At 35.4% G+C, this 17,530-nt stretch overlaps 1 protein-coding gene and 1 pseudogene across 1 annotated transcript in view; both read left to right on the top strand.

The window, feature by feature from the left end:
* The window catches only part of GALNTL6 (polypeptide N-acetylgalactosaminyltransferase like 6), a 1,205,642-nt gene that overhangs the window by 170,005 nt on the left and 1,018,107 nt on the right, over positions 1-17,530 (top strand). The gene's annotated exons all lie outside the window — the stretch shown is intronic.
* On the top strand, positions 9,709-11,657 carry LOC101089350 (annotated as a pseudogene).

Below are 17,530 nucleotides of genomic sequence, written 5' to 3'. Positions count from 1 at the left end.
GGAAGAAAAATTTGAGGTTTTTGCCTTGACCTAGACATTCTACTGCAAGGAAAATATCCCAAAGAAACGACCAGGGAAGGGTATCAGTATTTATGTACAAGAATATTTATTGCACTATTACTTATAAGAAGAAAAAAATCGAAAGCAACCTAATGTCAAGTACTAGGGTAATGCCTAAATAAATTGTATGACTGAAAATGAAATATTAAGCAATCATTAAAATTGTGTTTTGGAACAATTTTAGCAGCATGGGAAAAGTACAAACTGTAACGTTAAGGGAAGAAAGCAGGCTATTCTATTTATGCTAAATACCAATGTATCATACACATAAAATAAATCTGGAAATATATACACCAAAATACCATCAGTGATTCCATCTGGGTAATGAGATAATAGGTAATCTTTATCTTAGTCTTTAAATTTCATTATATTTTCCAAATGTAATTCTTTAGTGAGCATGCATTATTTTACAATAAAGTCGATTTAAAAAATAAAAAAAAAAAAAAGAAAATTCACTTATCAAAGTTGGCACTGCAAATAGGTGAGAAAAAGGATGAACCAACCATTCAATAAACCATTCTGGGCTTTTGGTTATCCACAAGGAAATTTATCTTCACCTCACAGTGTATATTAAAATCATTTCAGGGGCGCCTGGGTGGTGCAGTCGGTTAAGCGTCCGACTTCAACCAGGTCACGATCTCGCGGTCCATGAGTTCGAGCCCCGCGTCAGGCTCTGGGCTGATGGCTCAGAGCCTGGAGCCTGTTTCCGATTCTGTGTCTCCCTCTCTCTCTGCCCCTCCCCCGTTCATGCTCTGTCTCTCTCTGTCCCAAAAATAAATAAACGTTGAAAAAAAAATTTAAAAAAAAATAATAAAATAAAATCATTTCAAGGAAATTACAGGCCTAAATATGAAATTTTGAATCTCTAGAAGAAATTTACTTTGGTTTTGGAAAGAATTTATTAGATATAAAATGGACAGTCATATATTAGAATCGTTACATCAAAAAGTATAACATATGAGGAGAAAATACAAGCCAACAATTCTGAGGATGGATTTTCAACACAACTGATAAAGAATTAATATCAAGACTAAACTTAAAAAGTTCTACAGATCACTGAGAAATAGACAACACAAAACAATAGAATGAAAAGTACAAGGAGTTATTTCTAAGAAAAGGAAACAGAAATGGACAATAATCATGAGAAGATACTCATCACCACTAACAAATGGTGAAAGGGCACCTGGATGGCTCAGTTGGTTAAGTGTTCAACTTTAGCTCAGGTCATGATCTCATGGTTTGGTTCATGAGTTTGAGAACCGAATCGGATCTCTGCTGTCAGCACAAAGCCCATTCCAACTCCTCTGTCTCCCTCTCTCTTTAACCACCCCTCTCTCTCTCGTAAAAATAAACATTAAAAAAATAAATTAAAAAAAACACAAATGGAGGAGAAAACAGAAATACATTTTAGCAATCATTAAATTGGAAAAATATATCGTACAATACCAGGGGTTTCTGGTGTATATGTAAATGATATAACAGTATCCCCACAAAACTAGTAAAGTTGGTGATGTGCAAATTTTATGAACCAGAAAATCCCCTCATAAATATAATGTGAACAATAGCATACACATTAAAAAAATAAGAACATAAAGTTAATGGAAAAATATGTGGACTCTGTGAATGGTGTTCTGACATTTTCCACTCAACTGTATTTTAAAAATTCTATTCATGACTCACTGAAGTAATTCTATGCCACTAAAAAGTTGTTATCTGTGGGTTGAGATATATATTCCTAGAGCAACTTTTGCACTGTATAATAGGAAAAGTGAAGAAGAAATTTCACAGAAACATTTTTCTAATATATAAAGAGTACTGGTCCTGATGCCTACTTGTTAAGGAAGTGAGTAATGATTTGTGGTATATATTCACACAACAAACTATTTTGTAGCAACAAAAACAAATGGACTTTAGTTCACAGAGGTCTTATTGAGCAAATACTACAAATTTAATTTATGTAAAATTAAGCAATACCAGAGAGACAGACAGGCAGACATAGATCATGTGTAAGTTTGTATGTGTATGTGGAAGGATGTTTGTTTGTTTATTTATGTGGAAGAATGTTTAAAAGCCAATGAATAAATAACATATAACCCACGTTAATTGTGTCCTGGGAGATAGAAAGGAATGGGGATGCAATGGTGGAAGGACAAACAGGGTCTTCAGAATTATAGGCAATGTTTGATTCCTTAAACTGGGGTTAGATATGAATTGATTGTTTCATTTTTATTCATTATGTGTTACATATGCATTCTTTTGAATATAAATAATTATTTAAAATTTAAAAAGTCTGTACAGAATTCTCATCATTTTTGAAAGTTTTCACTGAAATATGAAGAAGTGCAGAAATATGCCCATAGTTTAACTGTACAAATAATGAATTTTCACCATCTGAAGAACATCTAGGTCACAAAACACATCTCTAAAACCCAATGGTACTTTGTTGTTCACTCTCCCTCCTGGGCACAGCCTCCCCTGCAAAAGGTGACCCTTCCCCTTCTAAGAGCATAGACTTGTTTTGTATGATTTTAAGCTTGACAGATTCCACCAAATTACATGTAGGATTATATATTACTGAAAATGGTGTGTGTGTGTGTGTGTGTGTGTGTTATATATTTTAATTTTATGTTCTACCTGTTTTCTGCTTTAATTACTATCTGTACATTGACCTTATATTCATTGACCTTGGTGAATTCACTCATTAATTCTAATACAGCATCTCTAATATTTTGGATTTTTCATAAACAATCGCATTGTCCACAATTATGATAGTTTCATTTCCTGCTTTTCAGTCCTTCAGTCTTTTCTTCCTTTGCTTTACTGTGCTGGTGTGAACTTTCAGTATAAAGTTGACTAGCAGTAGTGATAGTGGGTATCTAATCTCATTGCCAGTCTCAGAAGGATTTTTTAAAGGCATTTTTACTTTTAGTCTTCCATAGTCTCTAGCACATTGAGGAAATTACTCCTTATTCCTAATTTTTATTCCTATTTGTGGTATATTGGTAGTTCTTTCCATCTTAATATATATTCTATTTTATCAAATTATTTTTCCACAGCTAACAATATGACATATTTTTTCTCCTTTTTATATGTTAATGTAGTAAGATATATTGATTTATTTTTAAATGTTAAATCAACCTTGCATTCCTATAATATGTCCCATTAGCCATTAAGTATTCCTTGATTTGTATACAGTTAGATTCTCTTTGCTATCATTTTATGATTTATGCCTCTGTGTTCATGATAGAGATTGGTATGTACTTTTCTCTTTTAATGTCTTTGTTAGGATTTGAGTTCTTAAAATATGCTATTGCATGTTACCTTTTATCTTATTCTCTGAAAAATTTTATTTAAGATTATTTTTTTCCTTAAATATTTGGAGGAATTAACCACAAAATCAAAATCAAATGGGATTGAAGGGATAGTGTGTGTGTGTGTGTGTGTGTGTGTGTGTGTGTGTGTGTGTAAAGATATATAATAATAGATCAACTGTTTTATTGGAAGTAAAAGTTTCAGGTTTATAATTCTTCTACCCTCAGCTTGATGGGGTTTTTTTTGTTTTGTTTTGTTTGTTTTACTAATTTTTCTATTTCGTCCCAATTTTTGTCAAATTTATTAGTATTTATAACATCCTCATAATATCTTTTAATATTTTTGAAAATTCTTTAAGTGGATATTGAAGCTTAGTTGGCAGTTGTTTTCTTTCAGTTTTAAATGCTATTTCATTGATTTCTGCTGTCCATCATTTTTATGAGACATCAACTCTCAGTCTTCTTGCTATACCAGTGAAGGTAATACTTTTTGTCTTTTTTGTCTTCTTAAAAATTTTCCCTTTGTCTCCGGTTTTCAGAAATTTTATCATAATAGTTGATTACACCGCTGTCTCACACACTACACATCATCTCTGTGTTGATGCTGACCACAGCAACCGTGGAAGACAGTTTTTGTTTTGATTTTTTGGCAGCAGTGGGTGTTGTCCAGCATTTTACCTCCTTCCAGTGTTTGGCAAATGTTTCTCTTTGGTGGAAGGTTAAGTTCCATCTTTCACTGAATTTAATAAAATCACATACTCACTTTGTTAGCATCCTTTGCAACTAAATTGTGAGCACTTAACTCAGGCTTCAACCATACTAAATGTTTAATAAAGAAGTAGGTAAAGAAGCATAAGCAGCAATAGGTGGCAGTGATAGATGTTGGAGCAACAGACAGTTCCAGAAGCTGCTGTGGTTGTGTTGCTGTGGCTACCCAAGCACAGTTCTGGCTTGGGATGTTGTTTCTAGCTGTGGAATTCCTGAACTATAGTTCTCACTGGCTCTGTTAGCTTCTCATCATAATTTTATACTTCATTTTTTGCATAAGTCAGCTAGATTTATTTTCCGTTAGTTGAAACTAAAACATATCTTGTACTTCATCTCTGACATCTTCTCTCACATCCATAATCAGTCTGTCATCAAATTCTATTTCGGATACATTTTCCAGAAAAATCTTGAATTTTTTCCCCATCTCTCATTGCAAAACAGTTAAATCTTTTGCGTGGGCCATTGAGTAATGCTTCCTGACAGAGCCTACAATCCACTCACGTGAAATCCAGCAGTTATTTCTATTTAGATGTCACACTTAAAACCTTCTGATACTTTTACATTGACATTAGGAAAAAATCCATGTCTATGGATTGAAGTTCTTCTAAGATGTAGAATTTACTGACTCCCAAGCTTCACGAACTCTAACCTCTAAAGGACTCACTCTGCTTTAATCATCCTGGCTTTTGTTAGGTCTTTAAATACAATAGGCATCTTCCTGCCTCTTGGCCCAAGGTTCTTTGCACATGATGGTCCACTGCCTGGAGTGTTCTTTCTCTTATTTCGGTATATACCCAACACTGGCTCGTATTTTAGGTTATTGCCAAAAACAGTTTCCTCAGGAAAGACTTCTCAAAGTAGATAAAAGCCTTACCAGCTTGATAAAGTCTGCCCTATAATGTCTGTAATCCCAAGATTTAGTGTAGTCACAGACATATAGGAAGTCAATGAACATTAGGTGAATTAATAAATGAGTGAATAGTGAAATACACTATTGTTTTTACAATGTGGGTTCTCCCACAAAATTTTTGGTCAAAACAGTTGCAATGTTTATATCAAATTTATGTACTCCAATCTGGAAAAGTTTAAAACCTAAGGAAATGTGATTCATCCTGGTCCATGATGAAGACTATGCTCTGCATTTTAGTAACTAAATTTATTGATTCCAACCTTGCTGGTGACAACTGTGAAAAAGGAAGAAGCAGAAATATGAAAAGAAACTGTCAACTTGGTTACAAATTTGGATGAATATGTGTTTTTCTAATTTCCTAAAGTCTCACCAGAAAGCTCATCTGATTATCAAAATATCTCTGCATTTCTTTTAAAATTAATTAGGAATTATTACTTATAAATTTGTGTTTTCCCCAGTTTTATTGAGTTGTAGTTAACAGCTCAAAATTGGATGTATTTAAAACATACAACTTGATAATTTCATATACACATACATTTCAAAATATCACGTGCAAGCTAATTAACATATCAACTATCTTCTTACATAGTTATCTGTTTCTTTCTTTCCTTTTTTGTGGTGAGAACACTCAAGATCTAATCTCTTAGAAAATTTCAAGTGTACAATACAACATTGCTAACTATTGTCACATCATTGTACATTTGATCTTCAGAAAGTATTCATTTTACATAACCGAATCTTTGTAATCCTTAACCTACATCATCCTGTTAACCCCTCCCCCCAATCCCTGGAAACTACCATTATACTCTCTGTTTCGATGAGTTACTATTTTAAAAATATTTTTTATTTATTATTTGAGAGAGGGAGTGTGAGCAGGGTAGGGTCAGAAAGAGAGTGAGAGAGAGAGAGAATCCCAAGCAGGCTCCATACTGTCAGCACAGAGCCCAGCATGGGCTTTTGTCTCATGAATGTGAGATCATGACCTTAACCAAAATCAAGAGTTGGATGCTTAACTGACAGCCACCCACACGCCCTGAGTTTTACTATTTTAGATTCCACACATAAGTGAGATTATGCAAATTTATCTTAATCTCTGTCTGCCTTGTCTTTTCTTTCATCAGCTGAGCTTGAAGTGGACTTTCTGACTCATGGAAAGTCAACTGTTATATAGCAGGCCCACAGTCAGTTCTCTCCTTTAGAGAGGGTGAAATGCCTTTGGGAAAGAAAGTAGTATCTTAGTCAGATATCCTTGTAAGCATACTAACATAATTGGCAAAAACCAATGACATTTTCCAATGGGAATCTTTACATATGATATGTTTTTAGCTGGATGAACTTAGTTGCACTGGACTGTTTATGCTTATCAAACCGGTGTTTATTGAAATGAAGTATAAAAAGTTGAATGTTCTATTATCCAAAAAACACCTGTAAGTAATATGATGCATGCAAGTATCAGAGACCCCACAGAAAATGTACAAATATACTTAAACAAGTATAGAGGAGAGTTTGTCTTAAATACATGGAAAATATCTTCTGAAAACCAAGCTAACTCTTTTAGATTGGTATCCTTTTAGAACATACATTGAAAGTTAATTTTTATACATAAGAGATATTGTCTTGTATTTCTTCATGTGTATCAAGAAATACATTTAAAAAAATAAGGAAATAGTGTGTGTGGGGGGGTTCATGATGGTGGCAGAATAGGAGGACCCTAGGCTCATCTAGGGTCCTATGAATACAGCTAGATAATGATCACATCATCCTAAGGATCCCAGAAATCAACCTGAAGACGGACAGAACAAACTCTGCAACTAAATGGAGAGAAGGGGCCACATCTAAGAATATAGGAAGTGCAGAGACATGGTTTAGGGGAGAAGAGATTCCAGGGTACTTCAGAGGAGAGAACGCCGCAGTTGCAGAGAAAAGCAAAAGAGAGGAACATGTAGGAGAATGCACAAAGAGAACCTTTCCTGAAAGCCCTTGGCTTGGAAGATAAGAGGGGCTGAATTTTATGAGTTGTTGCAACCTGTGAGGCTTAATGCCTAGAGTTTTAAAAGTCCGTGGGCTTGGCTGGGGTAAAGCCTGGAGAGCACTGCTCTGTTCCTGGAGAAAAGGCAGGCAAACAACTCCAAGGCTGACAGTGTGGAAACAGTGATCTGAAGAAAGCCGAGGGCACACACTCACTCTTCTTTGAGGGCTTCCCTGAGAGGCAGCATTCACAGAGATGCCTCTCCAGGACAAAGGAGCTGGCAAGTGCCTTTTCTATTCTCCACCCCTTAGCATAAACACAGAGGCACCTGCAGGGAACAGCATACCACTGACACTGGACACTGCCTAACTTCTTTAAACCAAGCCCCACCCCACTGTGCTCTGGCAGGATTGCCCTTCTCAGTCAAGTTTGTCTCAGTTCCAATGCAGCAGGCCACTCCCCTAGAAGACCAGCAAAGCTCATGCCCACACCACATCTCCTGATCAGAGAAGTCTGCAGGGCCTCAGTTCTGGTGGAGTTGACGTCAGCTCCCATTTAACAAGCTGACCACCGCATACCTAGTTAAAACCCACCATGTTCAGGACAGGGACCAAACACTGCCCACAGTAGGCAAGGAAACCTTCCGTGGATGGCTTTCCTGAAGGATTAACAACCGTAACGCAACGGCAGAGTGTATGCAGTACACACCGGAGACACTCCCATGAAGTGCCAGACCCGGGGCTCTACATGGCCTCTTCTTTATAAGAACATTACTTTCAGGAGCAGAAGACATAACAGGCTTTTCTAGCACACAAAAGTCAGAGACTTAGACAAAATGCCAAGATACAGGAATTTATCCCAAATGGAAGAACTAGTTAAGTATGGTCAAAGATCTAAGCAAAATAGATATAAGTAACATGGCCGGTGGAGAATGTAAACAATCAAAAGGATACTACTCACTGGTCTTGAGAAAAGAACAGGAGACATCAGTGAGACCCTTACTACAGAGATAAAAGGGTTACAAAAGAATCAATCAGAGATGAAGAATGCAGTAAAACAGGATTGGAAACAGGCTTAATGCAATGAATAACAGACTGGAAGAAGCAGAGGAATGAATTATTGGCATAGAAAACAAAATAATGGAAAATAATGAAGCTGAACAAAAGAAAGAAGAATTATGGGATATAATGATAGACTTACGGAACTCAGTGACTGTCAAATGTGGTAACACTCATAGGAGTCCCTGCAGAAGAGAGAAAAATGTCAGGAACTTTATTTCAAGAAATAATAGCACAAAACATCCCGAATTTGGGGAGGAAACAGACACCCAAATCTAGGAGGCACAGAGAACTCCCATAACAAGCAGGGTAACACCAGACATAATGTAATTAAATTTACAAAATATAATGATAAAGAAAAAAAATCTTAAAAGCAAAAAGACAAAAGTAGTCCTTAATTTACAAGGGAAAATCCATAAGGCCAGCTCGAGGTTTTTCAACAGAAACTTGGCAAGCCAGAAATCAGTGGCATGGAATAGCAATACTTACATCAAACAAATGAGACTTTAAAACAAATACTGTAGGGGCGCCTGGGTGGCGCAGTCGGTTAAGCGTCTGACTTCAGCCAGGTCACGATCTCGCGGTCCGTGAGTTCGAGCCCCGCGTCAGGCTCTGGGCTGATGGCTGGGAGCCTGGAGCCTGTTTCCGATTCTGTGTCTCCCTCTCTCTCTGCCCCTCCCCCGTTCATGCTCTGTCTCTCTCTGTCCCAAAAATAAATAAAAACGTTGGAAAAAAAATTTAAAAAAATAAAATAAAATAAAACAAATACTGTAAAAAGAGACAAAGAATGGCATTATGTGCTCATAAGTGGGACAATCCAACAAGAAGATATAATTATAAATATTTATGCATCCAACATGGAAGCAATCAAATATATAAAACAATTAATAAAAAATACAAAATAATTGATAATAACACAATAATATTAGGGGACTTTAATATCCCATTTACATCAATGGACAAGTCATCTAAACAGAAAATAAACAAGGAAACAATGTCTTTGAATGACACAGTGGACCAGATGGACTTAACAGATATATTCAGAACATTCTATCCTAAAATAGTAGAGTACACAGTCTTTTCAAGTGTTCATGAGACATTCTCCAGAATAGATCACATATAAAGTCACAAATCAACAAATATAAAAAGATTGAAGTCATACCATGCATCGTTTCTGACCACAAGGCTATGAAACTAGAAGTCAATCACAAGAAAAAATTTGGAAAGAATATAAATACATGGTGGTTAAACAACATACTACTAGACAATGAATGGGTCAACCAAATCAAAGAAAAATTTAAAAAATACACAGAAACAAATGAAAATGAAAAACAATGGTACAAAACATTTGGGATGCAGCAAAAGCAGTTACAAGATGGAAGTATACAGCAATATAGGCCTACCTCATGAAACAAGAAAAATCTCAAATAACCTAACTTTACACCTAAAAGAGCTAGAAAAAAATTAAAAAATGAAGCCTAAAGCCAGAAGAAGGAAGGAAACAATAAATATTAGAGCAGAAATAAATGATATAGAGACTAAAAAACAGTGCAACAGATCAATGAAACCAGGAGCTGGTTCTTTGGAAAAAAAAAAAACCCAAAACATAAAATTGATAAACCTCTAGCCAGGCTAATCAAAAAGAAAAAAGAAAGTACCCAAGTAAATAAAATTATAAATGAGAAAGGAGAAATAACAACAAACACCACAGAAATAGAAATAGTTATAAGAGAATATTATGAATAACCATATACCAAAAAATTGGGTAACCTGTAAGACAGAGAGCAAATTGAGGGTTGCTGCAGGGGAGGGTATGGGTGGGAGGATAGGTAAAATGGGTGATGGCAATTAAGGAGGACACTTTTGGGGATGAACACTGGGTGTCATGTGTAAGACATGAATCATTGGGTCCTACTCCTGAAGCCAAGACTACACTGTATGCTAAGTAACTTGAATATAAATAAAATTTAAAAACATAATTTAAAAAAAAAGAAATGGACTGGCCCAAGAACCAGAGATGGTCTTGCTGCCACCACAGGTCTTTCAGCCACCTGACAATGTCATCTCATTTAGTAGAGAGGCCACCACTCCCTCACAACAACAACTGCGAGGAAGGTGAACAGCCTTTGCCCCTGACAGCTGGCCTCAAAAGTTCCTGGGTAGAACTCCCTATGAACAGCAGCAATGGCAATGATAATGGCAATGAGAAAAATAGGGGGCTAGAACATGTACCTTCCTCATCTTCTGTCTGCAGTGGAGACATGGAAAAGGCTCTTTTGCATGCACAACATGAATCAGGACAGAGTAGTTCAAGAGCCAGTTCTCACTGTGATAGCCCTTCCCCACAAGAGGATGGGCAGATTATGTTTAGTGTGCAGATATACGCCAGTAGGGCCCATAACTCTCAGAAGAAGAGGTTGCAGAAGAAGAGAAAGAAGTTGATCCTTTGAAGAAAAGTGTAGACTGGGTGTCCAGCTGGTTCAGTAGACCTGAAAACATTCCACCTAAGGAGTTCCACTTCAGACACCCCAAATGTTCCATTGCTTTAAGCATGAGGAAAAGTGGGGCCATGAAGAAAGGGGGTATTTTCTCCACAGAATTTCTTGAAAGTGTTCATTCCATCTTTCTTCCTCTCTCATGTTTTGGCTTTGGGACTACACATCTATATCGGAAAGCGACTGAGCACACCTTCTGCCAGCACCTACTGAAGGAAAGAGAAACCCCTGGAAAAGCGTGTGACCTGTGAAGTGGTGTATTGTCACAGTAGTTTATTTGAACTTGTTACCATTGTAAGCATGACCCAACCTACCACCCTATTTTTGCATATCCAAGTTCCAGCAACTCTCAAATCCAGTATTTTAATCAAACTCTGTAGAAGCATTTTACTCACCTCATTCCCTTTTGGCCTGTAAGACATTTTAGAATTTCCTAACAGAATTTACTGTTATTTAAAAATTCCTAACAGAATTTACTGTTATAAAAACATTTTTAAAAAGAAAAGGGCTTCTTTCCACAAATGTCACTGGCAGATTATAATTTTGTCAACAATGCTCTTATCTGATTTTAGTGCCACTAGACTTAGACCTGCATCATTTGTGGTATAAATTTTACTCTTGCAAGATAACTATCATCTCTCTCTTCAAATGAAACCAGGTTGATGTGACAGCTTAGTTGTTTTATTTTTTTTTCAAGACAAAGGCAAGCTTCAATAAGCTTGAATTTATAGTTATTAAAAAAGAAGAAAAAATCAACCAAGACACAAGGAAAAAATATCCTGGGCAATAATTTTAAACAAACAACAACAACAAAAAAGACATGGACAAATTCCTAGAAACATATAAACTACCAAAACAGTGACAGAAGAAATAGAAAACTAGAACAGACCAATCACCAGCAAAGAAATTAAATCAGTAATCAAAAACTCCCAACAACCAAAAGTCCAGAGCCAAATGTCTTCACAGCAAAATTCTACCAAATATTTAAAGGAAATTTAATAACTATTCTTTTAAAACTATTCAAAAAAATAGAAAAGGAAGTAAAACTTCCAAATTCATTCTATGAAGCCAGTGTCATCCTACTACCAAAACTAGACAAAAATTCTACTAAAAAAGAGAACTACAGGCCAATATCCCTGATGATCATAGATGCAAAAAATTTTAAGTTTTACTAGCAAACTAAATCCAACAGTACTTTACAAAAATTCACCACGATCAAGTGGGATTTATTCCTAGTTTGCAAGGGTAGTTCAACATTCGCAATTGAATTAGCATGACATACCAGATTAATAAAAGCAAGGATGGGGTGCCTGGGTGTCTCAGTTGGTTAAGTGTCTCACTCTTGAACTCAGCTCAGGTCTTGATCTCAGGGTTGTGAGTTGTGCTCGACACTGGGTGTGAAGCCTACTTAAAAAAAATATAAGGATAAGAACCATATGATCATTTCAATAGATGCAGGAAAGTATTTGACAATAAGAACATCCATTCATGATAAAAATCCTCAACAAGGTGGGTTTAGAGGAAACATACCTCAACATAATAAAGACCACATGTGAAAACCCACAGCTAATATGCTCAATAGGGAAAGCCTGAGATCTTTTTCTTTATGGTGAGGAACAAGACAGGGTTGTGTCTACTCTTACCACCATTATTTAACATAGTACTGGATGTCCTAGCTGCAGCAATCAGACAGAAAAAAATGAATGATAGATAGATAGATAGATAGATAGATAGATAGATGATAGATAGAATCCAAATCAGCAAGGAAGAAGTAAAATTTTCACTATTTGCAGATGACATGGTACTCTATATAGAAAACCTGAAAGATTCCATAAAAAAAACCTGCCATAATTGATAAATTCAGTACTGTTGTAGGACACAAAATCAACAAACAGAAATCTGTTGCATTTCTACACACCAATAATGAAGCAGCAGAAATAAAAATTAAAATATCAATCCTGTTTACAGTTGCACCAAAAATAATAAGACACCTAGGAATAAACCTAACCAAAGAACTAACCTTTACTATGAAAACTATTAAATGCTAATTAAAGAAATTGAAGATGACAGACAGAAATGGAATAACATTCCATGTTCATGGATCAAAAAAGTAAATATTATTAAATTGTCTATGCTGCCCAAAGCAATCTACACATTTAATACAGTCCATTTCAAAATACCACCTGCATTTGTCATTGAGCTAGAACAAACAATCCTAAAGTTTGTATGGAACCACAAAAGACCCCAAATAGCAAAAGCAACGTTGAAAAAGCAAAGCAAAGCTGGAGGCATCACAATTCCAGATTTCAAGATATATCATAAAGCTGTAGTGATCAAGACAGTATGGTGCTGGCACAAAATACAGAACAGAAAAGAAACAGAAAAGAAAATCCAGAAGTGAACCTACCACTATGTAGTCAGTTAATCTTTGACAAGGCAAGAAAGAACATCCAATGGGAAAAACACAGTCTCTTCAACAAATAGTGTTAGAGAAAGTGGACAGCAACATGCAAAATAAGGAAACTGGACTTCTTTCTTACACCGTACACACACACACACACACACACACACACACACACACACACAATCAAAACGGATGAAAGACCTAAATGTGAGATCTGAAACCATAAAATCTTAGAGGAGAACACAGGCAGTAACCTCTTTGATATCAGCCATAGCAACTTCTTTCTAGATTGTTTTTTGAGGGAAGGGAAACAAAAGCAAAAATAAACTACGGGGACTTGATAAAAAAAAAATCTGCACAGTGAAAATACCTAGAAGACAGCCTATGGAATGGGAGATGTTTGCAAATGATATAAAGGGTTAGTATCCAACGTATATAGAGAACTTATAAAAGTCAACACCCCAAAAAAGAACAATCCAGTTAAAAAATGGATAAAAGACAAAAAATGGGCAGAAGACATTTTTTTTTCCAAAGAAGACATACAGATGGTGAGCAGACACATGAAAAGATGCTCAACATCAGTGATCATCAGGGAAATACAAAATAAAATTATAATAAGATGTCACTTCACACGTGTCAGAATGGCTAAAATCAACAACACAAGAAACAACAGGTGTTGGTGAGGATGTGGCAAAGGGGAACTCTCTTGCACTGTTGGTTGGAATACAAACCTGTGCAGTCACTGTGGCAAACAACATAGAGTTTCCTCAAAAAGCTAAAAATAGAACTACCCTACAATCCAGCAATTGCCCTACTAGGTATTTACCCAGAGAATACAAAAATACTAATTCAAAGGGATACGTGCACCCCTATGTTTATAGCAGCCTTATCTATAATAACCAAATTATGGAAATAGCCCGTGTTCATCTAATGAATGGATAAAGAAGACGTGGTGTATATGTATACAATGGAATATTACTCAGCCATAAAAAGAATGAAATCTTGCCATTTGTAACAACATAGATAGAGCTAGAGATTATACTAAGTGAAGTAAGTCAGTCAGAGAAAGATAAATACCATCTGACTTTAGTCATATTTGGAATTTAAGAAAAAACAAATGAGCAAAGGTAAACAGAGAGAGGCAAACCATGAAACAGACTCTTAACTATAGATAACAAACCTATGGTTAACAGAGAGGAGATGGGTGGGGGAGAGGTTAAATAGTTGACAGGGATTAAGGAGTGCACTTGCCATGATGAGCACTGGTGTTGTATGGAAATGTTAAATCAGTGTATCGTACACCTGAAGCTAATATTATACTGTATGTTAACTAACTCGAATTTAAATAAAAATTTTGTCAACCATATTTTGGGTTGAGTTTTGAGTCCATGTGTATTTGAAAATTACTAAGACAAAATATAGTTAATTCCCCAAAAAGAAATAAATAAAATAAAGAATAAGGAAATGAGTGGGCTGTATCTACATATAACAAACACAAAACATTGAAAATAATGCCATTTCTACAGTGTTTGTGAATAGATAAATTTTGTTTAGCTTTAATGGTCATAGTATATGAAGTGGCTAAATAAAAACATTTTTTAAACTAGATTTGCATTTGTTTTTATACTCTATTAACGACAGAATTCATTGTTTATGAAAATGTCTTTTAGAGAATAAAATTAATACATTCTGATATTTAGAAACCCTGTATTAGTAGTCTCATTTCAACCTCTATTGATCAGTTAAATGCAATTAACCTACTAATTTGTAACAAAAATAAATTCTAGGAACAAGGGTGAAAAATGGTACATCAATAAACTTTACTTTTTTACAGGGATTCTGTAGCCCATTGTCCATATTTTTTTGTTTCAAAAAATGTGGCTTTTTATTCAGTTTTTGAAAGAAAATTCATTATCTTCAACATTTTAGTGAATGGATAATATGCTAATTAAATGAAATATATAAAAATTATTTTATACTACAGTCTCTTTCTTTTCTCATTAGGAAAGCTTGTAATCTCCTTTCACCCACAGCTCATAAATTAAATTTGGAAAAATGAATATTATAAAATATGCCTTAACCTAGGAAATATATAATAATTAGGATGTATATGAGATTCTTTTCAACTCTATAAATAGAAAATATTTTATTTGGAATAAAGTAGAATTTCAAGATCAAACATTATAACTAATGACATATTAAGTATAACCATTAGGACCTCACCTTGTACCATCTTACACAAGCTATGTAATTCTAAGAAAATTAGAGTGTGATATGTAAGATTTTTTTTTGGATAAAATTATAATGCAGTTGGGAAATTGTTACCATATATTAATACAAATATTTTAGTGAATTAATCATCAGGTAGTATCCACACAGACAAGAAATTAAACCTGAGCCATTTGAAAGAATTTTGAAAATATTACCGACTTGGGTTGCCTGGGTGGCTGTCAGTTAAGTGACCAACTCTTAATTTTGGTTCAGATTATGGTCTCGTGGTTTGTGAGATTGAGCCCCATATTGGGCTCTGTGCTGCCAGCACAGAGCCTGTTTGGGCTCTCTCAAAAATAAATAAATAAACATATTTTGAAAAAAAAATACCACCATCTTAGAGATTTGTGAGCAATTACAGTTCTGCAAAACAATTTTTAAATTTGTTGTGTTGTTTTAGTGTTCCATTAGACCTTTATCCAATTTAATGTGTATAACTTTCAGAGTTAATTTTTTATCTTTTTTTTTAAATTTTTTTTCAACGTTTATTTATTTTTGGGACAGAGAGAGACAGAGCATGAACGGGGGAGGGGCAGAGAGAGAGGGAGACACAGAATCCAAAACAGGCTCCAGGCTCCGAGCCATCAGCCCAGAGCCCCACGCTGGGCTGGAACTCACGGACCGCGAGATTGTGACCTGGCTGAAGTCGGACGCTTAACCGACTGCGCCACCCAGGCGCCCCGATATTTTTATCTTTTCTTAGATTTATTTTTTTTCTTTTTTTAAGAAAATTTTTAATGTTTAATTTATTTTCGAGAGAGACAAACAAGTGGGGGAGGGGCAGAGAGAGAAAGGAACAAAGGATCCAGAGAAGGCTCCTTGCTGAGAGCAGCAAGCCCCATATAGGGCTGAAATTCACAAATCAGGAGATCATGACCTGAGCTGAAGTCAGACACTCAACGAACTGAGCCACCCAGGTGCCCCTAGAATTTTTTTAAATATCTACTTATGATAATGTATGGATCCCACAGAGTGATTAGCAATATGAGGTTAAAATCTCTTTCTGTAAAAAACAGATGCCTCACGTGATAAGGCCAGGATTTAAGTAGAAATGAGCCACCTGTTTTCCTGAAGTAAGATAAAACAATGTCCTCCCAAAAACCTAAGAACATAAAAGAAAAACTAAAGGTCATTTTTGTAGACCTTCAGTTTTCATGTTTTTCTTAGTTGAAGTTGTAGAAGAACAGAAAGAAAGTGAAATAATTCCATTATCTTTTCCCTTGTCTCTTATTTCTTCTTACCCTCCTTATGAGAAGTTCAACTGAAAACCATTTTGTATGTAAAGGAGACCAGCACAGATTTTATGTAGGTGTCTGTCTTTCGTAGTTAGAACCTTCTAAACTGTAGCCTCTGTTTTTGAATTTGGTTATTCATTACAGCACTGCCTACAATGTCAAAGCAGCAAAATTAGAATCAATTTATATATATATATATATATATATATATATATATATATATATATATATATATATATATATATATTTAAATGGGGGGTTATGGGAAGGAAAACCAGAGGAGCTTTTCAATGAACAAATTTAAGTGAACTGCTTCTGTTTGAAAACAAACAAAACAGTTACTAAAAATTGAAAACTCAGAGAAATGAATCTTTTTTATATTTTAAGATGGAAAAAGACAATGTTGTATAACAGCAGGATTTTTAGAACCTCATCAGAAAGTAAATAACAGAGCGTCTCAGAAACTGGGACATGTGTTGAAGTTTGGTGAGAGACGGGACACCTAGAGTGTAGATGCATTGAACTGGCAGTGCTAATCCAGTGGCTTTTGTCCCTTCCATTTTCAATAAAGAAATTATTAGGAGAAGGAAAATTGGGAAATACAATCAAGGATGTGTCTCACTTTAATACTATGCCAGTCTTCACAAAATGATAGTATATTAACTTTGGGAAAGGTCTTAGGCATCATAAAAACTAAAACTCTCATTTTATCATGATATAAGTGTGCAGTATATCCAAGGCATAGTAAATAATGTAGTTAAGTGTACATCCAGGTCATAGGACTTCATGTTCATGGAGTAGTAATTTACACATCTGTACATTTATATTTATACTGAGATTATACGAAAGATCTGAACCTTTTCTGTTTATTTTAGAGAGAAGAAAGAGCATGGGAGGGGAAGATAGAGTCCCAAGGAGGTTCTGTGCTGTCAGCACAAAGCCCAATGTGGGTTCAAACTCATGAAATGTGAGATCATGACCTGAGCCCATAACAAGAGTCAGAAGCTTAAGGGACTGAGCCACCCAGGCACCCCAAGGTCTGAACCTTT

Source organism: Felis catus, chromosome B1, assembly GCF_018350175.1.
Source record: "Felis catus isolate Fca126 chromosome B1, F.catus_Fca126_mat1.0, whole genome shotgun sequence".
Lineage (NCBI taxonomy): Eukaryota > Metazoa > Chordata > Mammalia > Carnivora > Felidae > Felis > Felis catus.
This window is presented reverse-complemented; position numbering and strand designations above follow the sequence as displayed.